This window comes from Anguilla rostrata, chromosome 11, assembly GCF_018555375.3.
Source record: "Anguilla rostrata isolate EN2019 chromosome 11, ASM1855537v3, whole genome shotgun sequence".
NCBI lineage: Eukaryota > Metazoa > Chordata > Actinopteri > Anguilliformes > Anguillidae > Anguilla > Anguilla rostrata.
The window spans coordinates 41,135,979-41,154,261 of NC_057943.1; positions in this window are offsets into that span (position 1 = coordinate 41,135,979).

The window sequence follows — 18,283 nt, forward strand, 5'->3', positions numbered from 1 at the left end:
AAGGGTTATTTTGTCTCCGGCCTGCTTGTTAATTATGATAACACATCCACTAATTCTGAAGCTCTAAAGATGAGGAAAGGACAAGGATTGCATATTTGAAATGTTGTGGCATGTGACTTTACTTGTCTTTTTAAAGATTCTTTTCTCTCCTCAACGAATTAAAAAAAATAAAATAACCACATGTACTGTAGTATGCATTTAAGTTTATAAAGCGTGAACTGTCTTGACATTACTACTACCACTACTGCAACTTATGATACATAGACTAGGAGTTCTACTGCTTACTACAAATAAAAAATATAATAATAATAATAATAATAATAATAATGGTGATGATAAAAATAATGAAATTTAAATGATTATTTAAATGAAAATAACACTGTCATACTGCTACACTAGTGTATTAATGGTGTTATCATCATTTCACTTCACACAAAGGATGCTACATCCAGTCCCAAGCTCCCACGGGGGAACGTTGTTCTAATAATCTTACGCCCCCTAGAGACCGCTGAGGAGCGTAACCCCGCAGAAGGAGACAGGAAGCTTTATGCATATCAGCTGTGGACTAGCGCTGAGCCTGGGCATACTGAGGAAGAAAGGTTGACTTGCTAATTTAATGATCTCATGTTCATTCCAGGTCAAAGTATTCCTTCTTTTATTATTAAATATCAGAGAATGAAACTCTAAATAGCAAACTCTAAGAAAGATATTTTTGTTCAAAAGAATATATATAGAATATGGAGCCTATTCCAACGTGCATTGGGCGAGAGGTAGGAATAGATCCTGGACGGGCTGCCAATCTATCGGAGGGCACACACACCATTCACTCACACACTCGTACCTATGGGCAATTTAGAGTCTCTAATTAGCCTGCCTGCATGTCTTTGGACTGTGGGAGGAAACCCACGCGTACACGGGGAGAACATGCAAACTCCACACAGAGAGGCCCCAAGCTGAGATTCGAACCCACAACCTTCTTGCCACCTCTATTCTCTGTGTGTGTTTATGTATATATTTCAGATTTTTCTTCCAGAATGCATGTTTTTTTACTTAGGTCTTATCTCTTTAATTTCCCAATTTCATGGAGACTCACAGGAAATCAGAATAGCAGACCTCCTGAAGTTTGAAATGGTTGTAAAGAAACACATCATTTCTTAATGAACAGCAGGGAACAGCAAAGCGATATATGTACCAAATGCTACTTGGACATCTACGGTGCAGCACCTCAGTGAAAGACACCTGCACCACTTTTGAATAGAATTTAAATTTTGAACTGTGGTAAAGTTATACTATTGTATTTTTAAAATAATTATTTGACATGTTTGACAAATTATTTGACACACACACAAACACACACAGACATGTACACACAGACAAACACAATGCACACACACACACCCTTTAGATGGTAATGAAATCCCTGCAGACAGTGCTACTGTTAATAGAAACATTTTCATTTTCACTGAGAACAAAGTTCATCTCTCATATCATTGTGTTTAATATATTGGTTGGAAGCATGTTTTATTGAGAAGTCTCAGGGGGCTCCAAGAGTGTTCTATAATTTAGCAGCATCTAAAGAAAGAAAGCATTTAAAATTCACACCTGACCCAGGTCTACCAATCAAGTTGCATACCTAGTTGAGGTCCTCATTCTTTGAAAAGTGATGTGTCCACTACGGCCTGGACTAAATCCTGTCCATGCCAGTGTTAACTATGGCTGGGGGCTCTGTGGTGTGACTCATTGGTCAGTCAGTCATCCACAAAGGGAGCGTCCTCTCTCCGCCTCCTCTCTGTCACCTCCCCTTACAGCTGGAGACCTGGGATCTGTTGTCATGCACAGATGTGGTTCTGCAGCCCTCTGCTGCGGTGACTGCTAATGACTGAACGACTGCAGGGTGAAACCAGGCAGTGACTGTTCATCTCACTGCTAATGACTGAACGACTGCAGGGTGAAACCAGGCAGTGACTGTTCATCTCACTGCTCATGACTGAACGACTGCAGGGTGAAACCAGGCAGTGACTGTTCATCTCACTGCTCATGACTGAACGACTGCAGGGTGAAACCAGGCAGTGACTGTTCATCTCACTGCTAATGACTGAACGACTGCAGGGTGAAACCAGGCAGTGACTGTTCATCTCACTGCTAATGACTGAACGACTGCAGGGTGAAACCAGGCAGTGACTGTTCATCTCACTGCTAATGACTGAACGACTGCAGGGTGAAACCAGGCAGTGACTGGTTGGACCCATTACGCAGGATGCAGGTGCTGGACTGCACTGTCCAAAACTGAAGGAGGACGGGACTGAACTACAATTACGATTGGTCATTCCGGACCGTTTAGCTAATCAGAAACTGTAACCGGTCTATGAACGTAACAGGGAAGGGCTTTTATGCTTGTCATCTTCTTACGCCATTCCGTTAATCACATGGAGTATTTAAAGGCAGTCCTCCCACCACCCTCCCACTCGCTCACGTGCTCCAGCAGTCTCTCACTGCACGGTCTTGTCACGTAATGGGTAGGGGGGACCCAAACGCAGAGGGAAAAAAAACACAAACTCAAAAAGGGAAAATTAACAAAGACTTTACTTACAGGACAGGCAAACAAGCAGGGAACAGAAAAGGCCACGATGGGCAAAAACACAAACTCAAAAAATATCTAATAAAACAGAAAACAACAGGAACTCAAAAACACAGGCAGGGCAGAACACAGGCAGGCAGAGTACAAGGGCAAACAAACACAAACAGGTCAAAAACGCAGGCAGGTACATACGGTCTGAAACATACATCGGAAACAAACACAAGGAACCAGCACCCGAGTCAAGGGAACAAAGAACTTAAATAGACAGGGGGTAACAAGACACAGGTGAACTCAAAAAACAATCAAACCAGAAAAGGAGGGGATAACAAGACACAGGTGGGAACAATGATAGAATAACGAGACAATAATACAATTAACAGGGGGGAGCAGGACACAAAACAGAAGTGCCGCCATCTGGCGGCCCAACAAGGGAAACACAGACAGGAAAACACAGAACCATGACAGGCCTCTCCTGGTATTACAACATGGTGCTGAGCAGCGAAGGCATTTAACCCACAATGAGAGATATACTCATACAGAGACACAGGGCTGCTGGGGTTTGATGCCATGTTCAGCGGAGCATTGGGTAATAGCATTACAGCAGGAGTAGATTAGCCTCAGTTTGTCATGGGTATATGGGTATAGCACAGATTATTCAGACTCACCAGACACTTGTAACCTTAAGATTTAAAGTTCTCCCCACTGCAAAAACATTTCAATTTGATGCATCTGCAGAAAATTTAAGTGATTTGACGAAATACAATGTCACGACTATGGATACTCAGGAAGCACCTAACAGAACCTTGTGTGGTTAAGGAGCTTGGGGGGATAGAAAAGAAACCTGTAGTTATGTCCAATGCTGGGAGGGTGGATGAGAAGGAGGAGCTTGCCTTGCCACTCAGCACCACACTGTTCCTAATGTGGTCTATACTGTAGGTCCTACTGTAAACTGTAGGTGACCTAATGTGACCTTTCAATTCTCACCTTTAGACACATCCTTCTACAAAATATCTACTCAGAACCTTTTGACATTCATCCCCCAGAGAGCGAGTGACATGTGGATCTATTATTCTATTGTACTGTGGGTTGGATCTTTTGACAGGATCCAACAAGCCCAAAGAAAGAAACATACATGTGAGGTGATCTTGGTACAATACAACATCATTTAGTCTCCGTAATGTCCCCTAAGTGTGAAAGACATCGCTGAAAGGTCACAAAATAAGAAGAGCAAACTTAGCTAGAGGAGCAGTCAAAAAACCTAATGCCAAAAATGTATTACTAACAAATATTGATTTTATCCAGGCCATTGTTTATCCCATTGGTGTGTCTACCCTCAGTATGATGCAAATTGAGTATTTGCGTCAGGGATGACATGGGGAGTGTATCTGGATCTCAGCTGTGAGAGCAGGTCTCGAGTGAGCTGATGTGGTAGCTCGGTTGGACGAGATGCGTTTTGACAAGGCATGCGTCGGCCCCCGATGCCCAGCCACTCATCTCACTGTACAGGTCTCACACACCAGCCGGCCAATGGGACCAGACCAGTGCTTTATTACGCACAATCAGGGTGCGAAACACTCCTCTAGGCACCGTTTCCAACGAGTGTGTCAGGAACATTGCACAGATGGAATGGTGTGTAGTCCCCTCCCTTAGGTCCATTTTGCTGGTCATGTGATGTGCAGAAAGCCAGGCTTGATCAGAAAAAAATGGCCAACCAGGAAGTTCCCTCAGCACCGTGAACCAATCAGCACTTGAAATTTCAAATGTCAGCTTGACCAATTTCAGTGAACTGGGCCAACCAAAAAGTACCTTCTGCATAGTGAACCAATCAGTGCTTGACAACTCAAATGTCAATGAAACAGTCTGGCTTAGCCAAATTGAGATTGCAGGGCCAATGAAGAAGGACACTGTGAACCAATTCAGTTTTGATAAGTAAAAACGAAGCCAGGCCTTCAGACTTCAGTTCTCTTTTTAGTTTCCTCCACAGGAAAAAAAAAGAAGACATTTTTCATTTTAGATCTATTTTTATTCTAGCATCTCCAACAGAAACAGAAACTGCTTGAAAGTGAATCTCAGGGTGGCAGGTGGCTGCTGAAGGTTTTTGCTGTTACATGTTCACCTGGATGGTCTCTGCACATGCACAGCTGAAGTAGGAGAGCTAGCATCTCCCCAAAGAGGCTCTGAAGTAGGAGGCTGCAGTCCCCAGAGGCTCTGAAGTGGATGTGGGCTGGCATGGCTGGGAGAGGCTGGCTGAGAGTGACTGGCAGATGGCTGGGGAGCAGGTGGGAGCTGGGCTGGGGGTGGAGCAGGTGGGTGAGCTGGGACAGGTGGATGGGCTGGGGGAGCAGGTGATGGGGCTGGGGAGCAGGTGGATGTGGCTGGGGAGGCAGGTGGGTGAGCGGGGATGGGCTGGGAGCAGGTGGACGGATGGGCTGGGGAGCAGGTGGGTGAGCTGGGAGAGGTGGGATGGCTGGGAGCAGGTGGGTGCGGAGCAGTGGGCTGAGCTAGCGGATGGGCTGGGGAGCAGGTGGGTGAGCTGGCGGATGGGCTGGGGAGCAGGTGGGTGAGTGGCGGTGGCTGGGGAGCAGTGGGTGAGCTGGGGTGGTGGGAGCAGTGGTGACGTGATGGGCTGGGGAGCAGGTGGGTGAGCAGGTGGTGGGCTGGGGAGCAGGTGGTGAGCTAGCGGATGGGCTGGGGAGCAGGTGGGTGAGCTGGTGGATGGCTGAGGGATGGGTCGGGAGCAGGTGGGTGAGCTGGTGGATGAGCAGGTGGATGGGCTGGGGAGCAGGTGGGTGAGCTGGCGGATGGGCTGGGGAGCAGGTGGGTGAGTAGCGGATGGGTGGAGCTGGGGGAGCAGGTGGTGGGCTGGGGAGCAGGTGGTGGGCTGGGGAGAGGTGGGGAGCAGGCGGATGGGCTGGGGAGCAGGTGGGTGAGCAGGGATGGCTGGAGCAGGTGGATGGGCTGGGGAGCAGGTGGTGAGCTGGCGGATGGGCTGGGGAGCAGGTGGTGAGCTGGGGATGGCGGTGGAGGGTGGGGAGCAGGCGGATGGCTGGGGAGCAGGTGGATGGGCTGGGGAGCGGTGGTATGGCGGCGGTGGGCTGGGGAGCAGGTGGGTGAGCTGGTGGGTGGGCTGGGGAGCAGGTGGATGAGCAGGTGGATGGGCTGGGGAGCAGGTGGGTGAGCAGGTGGGTGGGCTGGGGAGCAGGTGGATGGGCTGGGGAGCAGGTGGGTGAGCAGGCGGATGGGCTGGGAGCAGGTGGGTGAGCAGGTGGATGGGCTGGGGAGCAGGTGGATGGGCTGGGGAGCAGGTGGGTGAGCAGGATGGGTGAGCTGGCGGATGGGCTGGGGAGCAGGTGGGTGAGCTGGTGGATGGGCTGGGGAGCAGGTGGGTGAGCTGGTGGATGGGCTGGGGAGCAGGTGGGTGAGCTGGTGGATGGGCTGGGGAGCAGGTGGGTGAGCAGGTGGATGGGCTGGGGAGCAGGTGGGTGAGCTGCAAACCTCATCCATTCATATTGACTTCTTGAATAGTCCTCCTCTTGGGAGTTTTGTTTGGCAGACTCCAGGTGCTGGTCTGTGGTGTGGATGGGAGAAGGGGAACTCTATCCACTTGTGGAAGGTGAGGGGAGGTGGAAGGCACCGAGAGGATTAGTCATTGTTTGCTGCCCACACTGAGAGGTGGCCTGGACTAGATTAAGGGAGTCCATTATCCCTTCACTGCCTCTGACTGAGGCCCCGCCCATTTTTGATGGAGAGGACCCAGAATAGGTCTTCTGCCCAGCTGACTCCGGAAGCTTCCAGAGGCAAGATTCCACTGGTCAGATGCTGAAGGACACTTACACCGGAAATCCATATTGAGCTGTATTTCATTGATCCCTCCGCTGTTGGACACTTTTTAAAAGTTGCAATTTCTTTCCTTGCCACATACTGCACCCAGAACATGTCTGTGACTGAGATAAGCATTGCCACTGCGTATTGAAAGGGGGTGTAGCATGGTTTTTTGACCACATTTTTTGTGGGCAGGTCAGTTTACCATAAAAAAAAAAAAACGATTCTAGCATGATGACTTTAAGACTCGTGTCTAAACGAGATGGCCATTAGACCAGAGTCAAACAGTTATCTGAAATACATGAACCCTTCAGACAATAGTAATAATAATAATAATTATTATTATTATTATTATTATTATTATTATTATTATAATTCACACATATTACAGATATTTTAAGAAATCTATACAATGTTTCACTGCACTGAGGGCCACAGGTATAGACTTTTGGTCCTGTGGTCCACAACAAGCAGCTATCTTGGTCTTGGAAACAAGGTGTTGACTCTTTAGCCAATAACTGACTTACATTTAACACTTAGTTGTTAAAATACGCTAAGAAAAGAAACAAAATGATAACAGCATACACACTGCCACCCTCAAGAGTGGATTTGTGCACCCCTGTTGAAAATGCATGAGCATTACAAGGAAGAAATACATTTTTCACAAGAAGAAAAAGTACTGTTTTTGAATTAGGGTTTGCTCTGCGATCTCTAAGGTTAATTCTATTGTTCTGCAACAGTAGTAGTTACTAAAAGGCCAGGTCCTCCACTACAGCCAGGCTCAATCCTAGCAATGTCACCCTGCCTTGGAGGCATGATCAATACAATATCTATTTCCTCCCATCTCCTGGCTTGCACATTAAGGATTAAATCCAATACAAATCTATTACAAATCCGCTTCATTCTCTATTTAGAAAATTGCATTTCAAAAGGTACAGTGGAATGAAAAAACGTATCACATAAACCTGTACAGATGCATGGATTTCAATACTGTCTATCCGACCAGAATATCCATTTAAGGTCAATATGTCATGTAGGGGATTGTAAGGTCAGGCAAGTAATCCTGATTTATGGTCATAGTAAGGGTATAATTTTATCATGGAGGTCACTGATCCGGTCAAATTCCAATATGTGTGAGACAGATCAGAAACCAAACTGGGGAAGCATAGCACAGAAAAACATTGTGCTAAAAAGAAATTATAAGAGAAAATACTACTCTTCACTAATCATTTATCCCATATATAAAACCAATTTGCAGCAGTCTTTAATCCATGGTCCATGTATGGCATTAATGTAGCATAATGTAGAGATTCAGTACATTTGTTTATTGAATTTATACATGATTTTACAACAGTTCCTAATGGGCAGTTTGAGTAGGACAAGAATCATATCATGAAGCACAGGGCACAATACTTAAGTTTATGAAAGTTTAGGGTGGTTAAGAGAAATGTGCCCCTTATCAGACAGACACAAAGGAAAACATATTGTCATCAAGGTTTGGTAAAGAGACAGTGCTATTGCCATTCTGCTTGCTGAATGCTCCCACAACTACTGAGTTGAAGTAGTTGCAGTATGTCAACCTTACATTTTCCATACAAAGTATAATCACGTTTGGTGTTTTGGAAACTGATGCCATGGGGAACAAGTTGGTGTCGCTGATGATGTGGTACAGTGGGTGCTGAATAAAGATCTTGGAAGACCATTCAAAAGCGAACAGTAGGTAATTCAAGTTTAACAGGCTAGCTAAAAGAGTTCATCAATGCCTTCAGAGGTCATTGGTGCAAGCAGGGTCATTGATGTTACTGCTGTTTTGTTGTGACTGGTTCTTTCTTTGATTTTGGTTTTTCTTTGATCCTTGATCTTTGATATGAGGGTAAAGGTGGAATGGTGTATAGCCATTGCACGACTCACTTTAGCAGTGCAGCTCTGTATATTGCTATTATTGAATACACTATATATGTATAGTGTATAATAAACTGCATTCACTTCAACCTGGCATTCCTCTTTGACTCTATATCACTACACACCTAGCAGTTTTGAGGTCCTAACATACAGATAGAACTTAGGATATCTGTGCACCGTAGTCACTTACCTATACACTAGTGTCCTCGCAAGATACACAGTTGTATTTATGCAGGCTACACAAGCCAGAGGCACACCCACGTCTACCAAGATAGATAGCGACCTTTGCAGTCTTCTTCTATGTATATTTGTTAGCATAGAACGGTTAAAACATTATGTTGAATTCCAAAACCGAAGTAAACCAATAGCATTAAATCAATCCCATTCCAGTAGGACCAGGTAAGACTACACGCGTTCCTTCACCATGGTGCAGCAGCACCCTGCAGCACAACCCTGCAGCACAACCCTGCAGCAGCACCCTGCAGCACAACCCTGCTGAACCACCCTGCAGCACCACCCTGCAAGCACTCTGCAGCACCACCCTGCTGCACCACCCTGCAGCACCACCCTGCAGCAGCACTCTGCAGCACCACCCTGCTGCACCACCCTGCAGAAAGCACTACCCTGCAGTACCACCCTGCAGCAGCACCACCCTGCAGCAGCACTCTGCAGCACCACCCTGCAGCAGAACCCTGCAGCACCACCCTGCAGCACCACCCTTCAGCACCACCCTGCAGCACCACCCTGCAGCAGCACCCTGCAGCACCACCTTGCAGCAGCACCCTGCAGCACCACCCTGCTGCACCACCCTTCAGCAGCACCACCCTGCTGCACCACCCTGCAGCATGACGCTGCAGCACCACCCTGCAGCAGCAGCTCGCAGCACCTCCCTGCTGCACCACCCTGCAGCAGCACCACCCTGCAGCACCACCCTGCTGCACCACCCTGCAGCAGCACCTTGCAGCACACCCTGCGCACCACCCTGCAGCAGCACCCCTGCAGCACTCCCTGCCGCACCACCCTGCAGCACCACCCTGCAGCAGCACCCTGCAGCAGCACCTTGCAGCAGCACCCTGCAGCACCACCCTGCAGCACAACCCTGCAGCAGCACCCTACAGCAGCACCCTGCAGCACCACCCTGCAGCAGCACCTCGCAGCACCTCCCTGCTGCACCACCCTGCAGCAGCACCACCCTGCCGCACCACCCTGCAGCAGCACCTTGCAGCAGCACCCTGCAGCACCACCCTGCAGCACAACCCTGCAGCAGCACCCTGCAGCAGCACCTCGCAGCACCTCCCTGCTGCACCACCCTGCAGCAGCACCACCCTGCCAAACCACATGCAGCACCACCCTGCAGCAGCACCCTGCCGCACCACCCTGCAGCACAACCCTGCAGCACAACCCTGCAGCAGCACCCTGCAGCACCTCCCTGCTGCACCACCCTGCAGCAGCACCACCCTTCAGCACCTCCCTGCTGCACCACCCTGCAGCACCACCCTGCAGCACCACCCTGCATTGTCCTTCTGTTTGGCAGGGCAGACCGGGCACTGGAAGCCCACCACAGACCAGCTCCTCTGACCTCGATTTTAATATTTAACAAGTTAAGTTTTAACGCTCCAGCACTCCGACCCCTCCCTCATTCCCTATTCAGTCCCACAATGCCCCTTCCGGAACCCTGGCAGGTTCACCCCTCGCTGTGTACGCCCTTACCAGCACCTCTAGCAGAGGTACAAAAATGATTTGTACTCTCATAGCTGTTTCTTTTTCTTTGTGCCCTTAGTATGAAAAAACATTTTTTTCACCTGTGGAGATGAGAATTTAAAATCACTCCATCCTCTTGAATAGGACGAGGGCCATGCGTATTTCACTGGGCAAAGCTGGAGCCGGATAGCTGATACCTCCTTTCTTGGTCGGGCAAACAACAAAAGCATACTTGAGACGCTTGAGACAGCCGGACCCGATACACGGGGCTCCGGAGACTAAAATGGCTTCCGCCATCATGCTGCAGACAAGAGCAGGCTTCCGGTGGTGTCCTCTCGGAGCTGCTGTGTAAAGGATCCAGAAGAGAAACAAAAAAAACGAAAGTGACATGGGACGTGAATGAGAAACGCATGCGCCTTACAGACAGGTGAGCCTCAGCAGTCGGGATTCAAAAACAAATTTGGAAAGCACTTAATCGAATGTTCTTCTTTGTTAGCAGTTACTGTATAATCACCTGGTGACTCCTGTGCTGAACTCTATCTGCTTTTGTGTCTGCCTGCAGCGCCAGTAAGTGGATCTTTGCAAACCTGGACGGATGTTGTGGAACGAATGCACAGACGAATTTGCCATATTCCGTAACAGGGCAATTAACTGTGTTTGCCTCAGACAGAAAAGGCCAAGGGTTCTTTGGTTACCCAGTTACATAAGGCTCTTTATTTATCTGAGTGCAGCGCTTTTTCATGCTGGCAATAGGGGGCGCAGAAGCCACTGGATGAGTGTGTAACTATCTGCAGGCAGTCAATTTGGGTAACGAGATAAATCGAACACTCCAGGGAAAGCATTCAAAATACCTGCTGCATTAAAAACAGTAAATTAGCACTCAATGATTAAATTCCTAAATATTTCATCGGTGATGGCAGAGAGAGTGATTTAATACCATGGGAGTATTAATACTTTATCATCAAAACTTCCCAACGATATAATTTGTTTTAATAGTATTCGTTATTGTCTGATGAGGTACAGGCATGAATTTAGTCCAAGCCTAGTAACCCCTGGGTTCAAACTGTATTTTTCAAATGGAACCCAACCTTTCCCTCCTGAAGAAAATACCTCACAAATATGCATGAAAATTAAACCCAGTTAAGTCATGAAACATAAAGGGTAATTAGAGGGTTTATAGATAAGGGCTTGGTCTGTCCAAGCAAACTCTTTATGTGTATTCTCACAGAGAACAATGCCAGTGTCCTAGCCTCATACAATGTCCCCTACTTACAGGTGTTAACAATACAATGTGTGATGGACATGAATCTCATTTGGTTTTCTATTGAATGAATATTTAACCAAATCACTGTTTTATTGTAGCCCCAATAGAGGCTCAGCGTTTTCAGTAGCAGTTAGACTGAGGCATTGGGAAAGAACTGAGCAGAGGCCATTCACTATTGTTTTGCTGAAAGGGAATTCTGGGAACACCAATCCACGCACTGACAAGCGCTAACAACTCACCTCACACAAAGCCTTTTTAGTAGCGCCAAGAGCAACAGTTGCCATTTTTCACGATAAAACTCATATTGATCGCATCAATTTCTGAAGTTTGTTTATCTTTTTCTTTGCTATCTGCTGTTGAAATAATTGAATATTGGGATCATACAGTATGTATGCCATTGGCTAAGTTATGTCATGAGAGGGCATGCTTTGTAGAGTCCTGCACTACAGTATGACATTTCAGTCCAAACCTCCCCGGGAAAAACATTAAAAGGCAGACTATGCAAAATTTTTACACAAGGCTTTCCTCCAAAAACCTGCAAAAATTAGAAATATGGATACACTATCACAGTGTAATAAATGATTAAAAGACATCTATGATGAGAAATTTGTTTAATAAAATCTGAAAAATGTAACCAGTTTATTTCTTCCCCTGCTAATCCTGCCCCAGCTCCTATCTGCCCCCGAGATTCCTGCCCCAGCTCCTTTCTGCCCCTGAGTCCTGCCCCAGCTCCTTTCTGCACCTGAGTGTTGCCCCAGCTTCTGTTTGCCCCTGATGGTGCTGCCCCTCACCATTCTTGTCCCTATGCAAAATACAGTGTATCCCACAGCCTCTGATTTTTATGCTATTTCTCTCCAAATAAGGTGAGAGAATTGTTTAGAAATAAAAGATGTGCGTGCACGTAGGTGTGTGTTTGTGCAAGCCAATCAGAGATTGGCCTCAGGCCAGTCATGCGACACTTCAAAGATGAGGCACAAAGGACAGGAGTGCAGCCAGTTTGAGTCACATTGGCTGCAGCCTACTACAACCCCCCCCCCCCTTCTCCCAGGCCACACACGTTACAGGGCCATCCCACTGTCAGGTATGACGATTCCTTCTGTGCAGACGCAGCTGCACGCTCCTCCCAGCCCACCGCACAGTTGTAACCACACCCGCCTCCGCACCTCCTTTCCGCGGGCCTGGAGTGCCGTCCGGTTGCATGCTGGGGAAGGCAGAGAGAATGACAGCGGTTTTGCGTGGCCATACTTTTCTTTTCTTCTCGATGGGAAGGCGCAGGAAATCGGAAGCCGGGATTGGGAGGGAACATCTAGAACATCTCTGCAGATGGCCGCGGAGTGCTGGGTGGTATGAAATATTTACGCGGGCAGGTTATTTTAAGCCGCGAACATCCTGTCTCTCGGAAGAATGAGGAAAATCTTTTTTCGGGGGAAGAAATTCATTGCTTCTGTGCTTGTGCGGGGAGGAAATTTTACCCCATGAATTACTGTGCAGAACCACCACAGAGCCGCCAGCCTCCTGCAATCTATGGGGGCTGTTTCGGTGGAAAAGCAACTCTTTCACTGGCAAAGCCACACACAGGGCCGGATTAAGGCCATGCAGGCCCCGGGCCTATGACAACCTTTAGACCGCCCCCACGCCAAATTTGACAACGAAGAAGTGAGTTTGGGCCTGCCGCCTACTTACGTATAAAATGTAGCCAAGTCAACAACAGATCACATCTCTGAGTTATTGCTGCTCTCAGACAACTGTGCTCAACAGTGGAGCGATAGCCTTCGAAAGCTCTGCGGTCATGTTCGGTAGACTACCATGAACTTGAAAATTATGGTTCATGAACTGGAAAATTATGGAAAATTTGATCGCAAGGAAGAACTGGAAACTTATTATTGAACTGAGTAACCCACAGTTATGGTATCAGTGACCTTTTTCTCTTTTAATATGATATGCAGTTTCCCTTTTGAAACAGTCCATTCGCTAGGCTGAGATTTCAAAAGTTACAGTTAGCATTAGTTGGCTAACATGCAGGATAAAAAAGCATACCTCACTATTACCTATTTGTAGTGAAACTAGAAAAAGAAAGCATTCTCCTCACACAGTTTTTAACCTGACTGCAAGGATATTGCATTACCTTGGTTGCACTGAGAATGGAACATCTGGCAAAAGTCTGTTGTTGGAATAGAAAAACATTTGTGATGACCCATGTCAATGTCAAATTAAACACGCTCTCTGACTTTTATTTTCAGATAATTATCAACTTAACTCAGATAATGTTTTCATTTTATATTATTGCTCAAAGAAGACAATTCCTGTCTTTATGAATAAAAAAAGCCTTTCAGTGTGACAGAACTATGTGTATACTTTCTTGTTATAAATGTATATGTAATTCAAAATTAAGGAAAGGAATTTGTACTTTTTCTGAACAATAATGGTCGGTGGGCCTTGACCTTTTGCTTCACTGAAGCTGAAACTCTGACATAAGCCTTTGGGTTGTGTGTAGACCTGCCTGAAATTCCACAAAAAGAAAATAGCCATTTCTGTAAATAATGCATCCAGAAGGCTTTTAGAAAGATACATGGAAATATTTTTTATGATGGCTGTGTTACCACTGTACTCAAAAATCATGCCTTCAAGTAAACAGCGGATAAGATTTAAAGCTATTCCACTGTGCCATAGTGCACTCTGCCCAGGCCACACAACCTAAGGGATCCATTTTAAAAGCACTGGCTTAAGTCCAAACCTTTACCTCTAATGCATAAAAGCTAAGTATAGCTGTGACCAGTGACCACAACAAGCCTGGAGGAAATTAAATATTTACACACAAAGAACACTTATACCAGCTTGTCAAGACGTGTTGGAAACGTGGTTTTTGAAATGTAAGGAACTGCAGTGTTGGAAATTAAGGAGTAATACAATTGTGCGGTCCTGTTAGACAAGATTAACCTAAATGTTACTTTTTTCCATTAGTGTCAGGTGCCATGTCTCAGCCCACTCTCTTACCAGACAAAATGGAATCTGAGACCCAGCTTACAGTGTGTTGTCACGACAGCCTTCATTCGATTGGCTGCTTGCGTGTAATGTTGAGAATTCCAAACCTTTGGCTTCAGCCCATCAGGGATTTTTCCAAAAACCAGCGAAAGCTTTCCATCATGTCTGATAGGAGTCAGCAGAGGTCTAAATCTTCTATATATGGAAAAAAAATCCATGCTGACATGCTCACAGAGAAGTTCGTTTTCTTTATTTTGTTTCCCGTTTTTACGTTGTTTCGTTATGTTCAAGGCTGACCTGAGGTGTTCGGGACAGAGAGTCATATAATGACAGTGGTAGTTTGAAAGAACAGTTCCCCGCAAGGATCAGTGGGCCTGGAATTTGTGCGCAAGCACTTCCGTGTCCTTGTGAGATAAAAGGATCAATAATGTATCAATTTCCAAAGCCACAGCAATGATTACAAGTTGCATTAAGACACACTTCAGTGCAATCAAGAACCTCATCAGATTCGAGATTACATTACATTAGGCTGTCTAAAGGTTTAAATGAAATTTAAACGCTTTGGCTGGGTTTCAGTAATGCACAACGCTGCACCCTTTTGGATACCTGGAGCTATGGAACATCAGAGCATTGCTTGTATATTTCATTTGTTTGTTCTTAAACAATGAAATGGTATATCGATCTACATAAAGCGCGACAAACTCCAGTCCTGGAGGGCCGCAGTGTCAGCAGGTTTTTGTGGCTTCTTTTCAATTATCAGCCAATTAAGGCCTTGAGAACAAGTGAGTGGACTCTATAGCCAATCAATCACTTAAATGAATCACTTGTGCTGAAACACACTGAAAACCAGCAGACACTGCAGCACTCCAGGGCTGGAGTTTGACACGTCTGATCTACATGAAATGACAATAATGTAAGCACCCTTTAACAACCAAATTCAAAGAATAGACTGGAAAACCCACTGAAATGCAATAAATCAATATCTGGCTATTGTAGTGACATTGATTGCTTATGTATAATGTACTGGTTGATCAACTGTTTATCAGTCAATTGACTGTTTTAATTAATAATTGAGAAGTTCCACTATTGTCAGTTGAAAAGTGAGTATAATTAGGATTAGCCTGCATGTTAGGTGTGCTCCTGCGGGTGCCCTTGACCACGGCACTTGCCTCAGAACTGGAGTTGGTCCCCGGGAGCAGCACAAGAGAGGCAGCTGCCCACTGCTCCTAAGTAACTAGGATGGGTCAAATGCAGAGGACAAATTACCCCACGGGGTTCAATAAAGTATAGCTATCTATCTATCTAATCTAGCCAATTCCTTCTGTCATTCTGACTTTTCATTATGCCTGGTACACAGGTGATATAGCATCAGCAAAGAGAATGCTGCTCAGCCTATAGCTTGAGCTCAGCAGCAGCTGATTATCCAATCAGCTCCCAGCCTCCCAGCCTGAATCAAAACAACCCAATCACCATGACCACAGCTCCTTCCAGCCTATAGCTCGTTAGGGCACATTCTCCCAGAGTCGACCTTTTTGAGGCGGTGTTTGTTCTCCCAGGGGTGGAGGAGGGGTGACAGTACGCAAGAGTTTCACAGCCAGAGCTGCTTCACAATCTAATCCCAACGCAGGCCTCGCTGCAGACAGCCTGCATCCCGGGTCTGACCCTAATCCAAGCGGTTGCCCAAGCGGATGGGGGTCAAGCGTCCAGCAACCCTTCCACATTGCATCAGTGGCTGCCCTGCATTTCCCAATGTGTGTGTGTGTGTGTGCCATTAGGATACCATTATTTGTGATGGTATCCTAATGGGATACCATCACATCCTAAATTATTTTGGGATAATGCCACTGGGTTGTGTGTGTAATAATTGGTACCACTAGTGGTTAAATTCTTGGCTGAGAATAATGCAGTGAACCAGGGAAAATTCCTTCCCTAGAACAGTGCAGTGGAAAAGCATCTCAGAATGTCAGGTCTCAGTGAGTGAAATGCCAAGAGCTGCTCAGAGATGGAAAACTGCCCTGGCAATGAAAATGAAAAAAATGGAAGAGTGGGTGAAATGTGATAGAAGGAGAAAATCTTGTACAGAAAAATGCATACAATAAATAATAATAATAACTGATAATATTTTCTGACAAATAACTGACACACATATATACAGTATATATATATATATATATATATATATATATATACGGGTGACAAATTAAAGGAAAAACCAACATAAATTTGGACCACTACGAGCTGCCAGAACAGGTGCTGTGCACCTTCGCATAGATTCTAGAATTCTCTGGAACTCTGGAATGTAACACCATTCTTCCAAAAGATATTCCCTCATTTGTTATTTTGATGGTGGTGGTGTTGAAGAGCAACCTATTTCTTTCCCATAAATCTAAATGCAGGTGTCACTGAGATTCACAGTTCCTGTGAAGCTCAAAAATATTAACCACATTGATTGCTCCAACACACTGTGATTCCTCAATGCTGTGGTTTTAAACAAACATCTATATATGCCAACATTGAGACCTCAACCAAAATACTGAACTGTGAATTTATGAGCACTGAGGTCTCTACAACAGTCAACTACATAATTTATTTTTGTCACTGAAGACTCCACTTTCTACGGAAAGTGTTTTTGCAGCCCCGATCCCTTCACTGCAGGTGACACCTGTGAAACGTGAATGTGGCAGACAGAGGAGATATGCTGATAAAATGGCACAGTCCAGGGAGGAGGGCAGCCATTGCTTCTGCTTAGTTGCTAGTTGCATTTCCCCAGTCAGCCCAGCCCAGTCAAAAGCTTGAACTAGTCTGTCAAACGCCTCATGGCGTACAGGCTAAGACTGGCCTGTCTGCTTGTCCGCTGTCAGACCTGGGAGGTCCCAGCGGCACTGGAAATCCCTCCCATACAATGCCTTCCACCGAGCTAGCTGTGCTAACGCCACCCTTCACCCTGTCTGCACCCCTTTTCCCTGACTGGTCTGCTGCGGATCAAACACTCATAAGGGATCACAAGGGCCAAAAAGCACTGGATTGAGGCGCCAAGACGACGCGGCTGAAGTGTTGCTGAAGCCCTAAAACAGCCGTTGGCGAGCAGGAAGCCTAGGCACTCCCTGACTCACCTGAGATTAGCGTGGCTGTGGAAATGTGTCCACTGAAATTTCCCATAATTCCACTGCACTATTCTTTATCCACGCCCAGGCCTCTGACCTGCGTGTTCAACAGTCTGGTTATATTAATTCCAGGCAAGGTTCCAGACTTCCATCATGGACCCCTCAGCCCTGCAAAAACACATTTTGTTTTGGAGGTCTCCCTGAGAGGCTAACGGACTCTCCTGGAAGCTCATTTCTGGGACCCTAACCTTTTTATCACGCCGCGTATCAACGAGGTAGCCATTACCTCACACTGCTGGCAATACCACAGCAATCTGACCTTTCAAGCCTTTCAAGGAGAAACCGTTCACTGCCAAAGTGAGGGTTTCACAGTGCATTTACATTCAGGATAAACACATTGACAGCATTATTATTATCCCTCCTGCATATGAGATTACTGCAGCTGAAGAATCACCATGAAAACTCCACTATAGAAACCTAGTGGGGGGAGGAGGGGGTGTGGGAGTGGTATTTCTTAAAGTGCTTCAGTACCCACAAACCCACCCACCCCCAACCCCACCCCCCCGACCTGTGTCATCAAAATGAAGTATGATTTCAACTGACCACTTGTTGATAGCCTAGTAAATAATAATGTATTTAGTATTCTGTATATGAAATTATTATATTTACCCATAAAATAATGAAAAATAATAACACCATTATGGTGCTAAATATTTGTTTGCTATCATTTCCAGTTTTATATCAATAAAATTCTCTGTAATTTTAAAATGATCTCTATCTATTTATTTATATCTGTCTGAAATGGAGAAGGGGGGCTTATGAGATCATTTTCAATTGGAGAATGATCTTTGGAATTAAACTGGTGTCATTCAGGAAATAAGGCATGTGCATGCAGAATAAACACCACCAGGGGAGAGATGACAAATGGCC